The sequence below is a fragment of the Hylobates moloch genome, unplaced genomic scaffold (assembly GCF_009828535.3).
Source record: "Hylobates moloch isolate HMO894 unplaced genomic scaffold, HMol_V3 SCAFFOLD_1, whole genome shotgun sequence".
Taxonomy (NCBI): Eukaryota; Metazoa; Chordata; class Mammalia; order Primates; family Hylobatidae; genus Hylobates; species Hylobates moloch.
The window spans coordinates 224,622,512-224,627,502 of NW_026652276.1; the positions used below are offsets into that span (position 1 = coordinate 224,622,512).

The 4,991-nt window shown below is 40.8% G+C and overlaps 1 pseudogene; it reads right to left on the reverse strand.

The window, feature by feature from the left end:
* Positions 1-2,676: 2,676 nt before the first annotated feature.
* Positions 2,677-3,288, reverse strand: LOC116812800 (olfactory receptor 2F1-like; annotated as a pseudogene).
* Between the last annotated feature and the right edge of the window lie 1,703 nt (positions 3,289-4,991).

Below are 4,991 nucleotides of genomic sequence, written 5' to 3' on the forward strand. Positions count from 1 at the left end.
TCCCCTTAAGTCCCCAAAGTCCATTGTCTCATTCTTATGTCTTTGCATCCTTATAGTTCAGCTCCCACTTGTGAGTGAGAACATACAATATTTGATTTTCCATTCCTGAGTTACTTCATTTAGAATAATGCTCTCCAGCTCCATCCAGGTTGCTGATGGGTTTTTGAGTGATTATGCGAGGGCAATTCTCTATACTGGAAATAAAGTGGTGAGCATCACAGGCACAGCCTCGACCCTCCTGGAGTTTGCAGTCTTGTGGGGGAGTCAGGGATAATGCATCTAGTCATACCAGTAAGCCTATTGTTGCAAACTGGGAAAAGTCTATGAAGGGTAAACACCGGGGTCTATCAGTGTATATAACAGGGAGCAATGGCGTTATTTGGCAGAAACTTGGAGTGAGGACAACGTCAGAGTCATATTCCCTTAGGAAGTGGTGAAACTATAGATGAGGTAATATTTTAAAACATAATTCCCATAATCCATATGCTGAAACCTATGAATAGCTCTAGGCCAAGAATCCCTGCTCTCTGTAGTGGCATTTTTTGGTCCTGTGATTTATGTGGAACAACGTGTGCTGTGTGGGGAGATTTTGCTTTGGATAGAAGAGGTTGGATTGATGCTGTCCTGCTCTTCTGGAGGAGCAGCGGGGTCCTGCTGTCGGGGAGCCCCTACATGTGAGTTCCCAGGCATGTTCAGAATGGCCATGGGACACGGTTTTGTCATACCGATTTGCTTTCTGCCTCATCTCTAAGATTCTAGAGCCACTCTCCTAATTCTACTTCCTACTCCCTCCCTTCCCTTCCTTTATTCTTCAGAGGACAGAGCCATTATTACTCACTGTGTGAACTTGGACCCTGAGTTTTGCTCTCAGGGGTATCATGCATTGATTTAGTCTTCATTTAAAAATAAAAAAGGTTTGAAGTCTTTCCCAGGCTAGTGCCTTTGGTGAGGTTTAGACTTTACTTTATGATTCAATATCAGAGAAGCCAACTCAGAGTCCCTCCCTAACCAGGATGGGACCTGTCTAACCAGGGGTTTGCCTTTTCAGATGTGGCAAGAGATCAGACATGGGTTGATATCATAGATGACACTTACAGAACACACCAAGTAAACTCAGTTTATTTTTGAGGAGTTTTCAGAGTGTTACTCAGATGGCACGGCATCCTCTTGCCTTAAAATGACAGCAACAAAAAATGAAACGAGAAAGTAAAAGGCACTTTGTCTACAGTTACACCCTTTGTCCAATTCTCAACCTCGATATTTGTTCATTCATTTTTACTTCTAACATTTCTCCGTGTTCTAAATAACTTCCCTTGTAGATACTCTGGCTTCCAGCTCTTTAGGCTTTGAACCCTGCCTTAAACTCTGCCAGGTCTACAAAGTCTGCCTTAATTACAGAAAGCTGCATTATAAATAGTTGATTCCTTTACTCCTTCCACTTAAGCATGAAATAGTTAATTTTCGTCTCAATTAGTCTAATAGGCCTGGTAGAGAGAAAGAGGATAGCTTCTAGAACACTGTATTCAGTGTGCTATTCCCCATATAAAAAACCCTGCTCTCTTGCCATTGCAGCTTCCTTGGCTTTGTGTTCAAAGCCCTCTTTCCAGACAGCTCATTTTCATAATGCCTCAAAATAAAATCTTTGCTCTGACCAAGCTGGTTTGCTTACTCTTCCCCAAACATACTTTCCTTTTTTTTCTACCTCCTCCTGGATTATGTCATTCCCCCATTTACCAAGAATGAATTATTTCTCTCTACTCTCTCACCTATCCAAATTTTACCATTTTAAAAGACCTGATTTAACTTTTTTCTTCCTCTTTAATTCCTTTGCAAACCATATTGATTTCTCCCCTTGGTAGGATAATTCTATGAATTCAATAGGGCTTCTAATCTGTTTCATATTTGGAGATTAATCAAATTTTGCAAACACTTTACTGTTTTGCATTGTTGGAGTATGTCATAATTTATTTTTTTTTCAGTTTTTGATATCTATCTCTTATCTTTCCAAATAATCTCTTGGTTGTGGGGAAGGATCTCCTATTAGATGTCTTGTGTCTCTTGCAGCACCTGTCACAGTGTGTTGCTTCATGGGACTCAACACAATTTGTTTCCTGATTGTTACTTCTTTCCAAGATCCGCATGATGTCCCAGCCTCTATGATGCTTTCAATACTTAGGAAGAAGGAAGTTGACACTGGAGATAATGGGAAACGGGGTTGAGTATAGAAAAAAATGTTCATTAAATGTGGTATTTGATTGATTTCAGATGATGAAATCAATACTTAGGACAATGATGACAATGATTATGATAAACATGCTTATGTTCACTCGGTCAACAAATACTTAAAATTTCTGATAGGTATAGATTGCTATTGAATCTTGTTGGAACAAGGCTGGTGCTACCAAGGAGATTCCAGAATCATAAAACAAAGTCTAAGACATTATTTATTAATGCCTTCAAAAGCAAAGAGTACATCTTTCCAACATGCACACAGAAACAGACACACACACACACACACACACACACACACACACACACACACACACAGACATACGCTTGCACAAACACTTTATCTCTTAGTAAGTTTTTCAATGTACTGCTATGTACTATAAGGGGAAAACCTTTTCTTTTCACTTCTGAGTTCTTATATATTTTTCTCCTTCTAAAACTGAATTATTACCCAGCATCCAGCTCAGGGCACAAGCAGCCACTACTACACTGGAACCCACCATGACAACCTGTGAGCATGACATGCTCACAGGCTATATAGTTCTGCAGGTTGTGGCTGCAAGTGGGCAGGTGCATGGTGACTGCTGTCTCTATAGCAGAATTAGCCAGGCTCACTAGCCAAGAGACAGCTGCCAGAGCCATGCGTAACCTTGGGCTCATCACTGCCAAGTAACGCTGGCGGTGACAGACGGCCACGTAGTGGTCATAGGCCACTGATGTAAGCAGCAGGAACTCGGCGCCCCCAAAGGCCAAGGAGAAGAAGAGCTGGGTCCCATATTGGGCAAAGATGGTCTTCTTCTTTAGGAGGAAGTACACCAACTCTGAGGGACCCTGCTGGAGGTGTAGCAGATGTCCATGAGTGAGAGGTTGCAGGGGAAGACGTACATGTGTAGGTGGAGATGCACATCCAGCCAGATCAGCAGCAAGATTAGCCCATTTCCCAGTAGGGTCAGCAGGTAGGTGGCTCCAGATAAGACAGAGTCCAGCTTGGGTCTGCCTGTCATTGGAGAGACCCATTAGTGTGAACTCATTTACCCACGTCACCTTATTTCTTCCCATGGAGCAGGTGGATCAGGCTGCTAGGGAAAAAGGTGGGTTAGAGAGGCCTAATCAGAATCAGAATTCACAGTCTGGCACTGAACAAAGGACTTGTAAAGAGGACTGCAAGTACTTGTATACTCTCTCCATTAGATTGTGAGCTTCTTGAAGTCAGAGATCTTTTCTGATTTTTAAAATATGAAGATGCCTAACAAGTGTTTCACAAATAATGTTTGTTGGGTCCATAAATATAAACGTTTAAAGTGTTTTTGAGGATTATTCTCTGATCCCAATATATAAATGTGTGTCTGGGGATTCACCCTCGTTCTTATTACTCAGGCTGGGGCCAGTGGCTCTTCCTGCTTCTCCCATAATCCAGGTTGGGCCAGTGATAGAGAGAACTGCTCACTTGGTTCTCAGTATACTGATTAATCAGGTTTAGTTTTAGTTTGATAAGATCAGGACCTCACTGTAGAACATTATATTTTCTATAATTATGTCCTGACTTCTTAAGATAATGTTGTTTCCTTGGTGAAATGTTGGAAATGTTGGCATTTGTTTGAATGTTAAAGTAATTAATAAAAGATGAATGCGCACATCACTTATTTGCAGTGACAACACTTGGAAACTGATGGTGCCCACAGATGAAGTCAGTAAGAAAGTGCCTGCACAATCCTTTGAGCTTTGTTCTGGGTAAACCCTTCTGTCACAGCAAAGACATGTTTGCCTTAGGAGCACCTCCCTGTTTACTTTGCTTGTCTGTAGCTCCTCTCAAAAGATAAAGATGTCATTTTTTTTCATGTGCTAAGAAATTTTATAGTTTTTATTTCTTTATGAATAGCAAATTCCTCTAGCCCCATTTCAGTATTCACCTTGTTTCTTTGCAACATGGTGTGAGAAGGTAGTGCTGATGATTATTATGAGAATAAAGAGAGACCACAGTGATGCAGAGAAGAGTCTGACAGGTGGAACAGCCCATTTGGATGCCCATTACAGGAGGATTGAGAGAGAAGGAAAAAAAAAAAACAGAAAACTCCAGGAATTAGGGTTGCCTCTGAAAATCCCACAGGACCCAATATGGATACCAGATCAGAGCTTTCAACATTGGCTGCATGTTAAAATCACCTGGGAAGCTTTGAAAATTTTAGATGCCCAGATTACAGTCCAGAGACATTAAGCCACCATCCTCAGGTGGGTAAAACCCAGATATTAGTATATTCGTAACTTTTAATGTTTCTCAGGCAATTACAATGTGAAGCCAAGTTAGAGGATCACTGCTTTATTTTAATCTTTCAATTTTTTTAAGCAGCCTCACACTTTCTGGTGTGGAGAGAATCACTGCTTTTGAGGGAACACTTAAACTTATTTTTGAAGACTTAAGACATGGTTTTTTGAGAGAGGAATATGTGTTGAGATAAAGCTAGAAGAGTCTTTGAGAAGGAATGATCTTTTTGACTGAACTCCTTATTCTTCATTTGAAAAAGTTGAGGGCAAGAGAATTTAAATAATCTGCCTCAAATTACGCTGTGAATCGGTGAAAAAATTATTCTGGTTATCTTGCCTTTGTGTGCTGGGAACCTCTTAGCCTTAGTTACTTAAAAAAGTTTTTTTTTTCCAACTTTTATTTTAAGTTCATTGGGACATGTGCAGGACGTGCAGGTTTCTTACACAGGTAAACGTGTGCCATGGTGGCTTGCCACACAGGTCATACCATCACCCAGGTA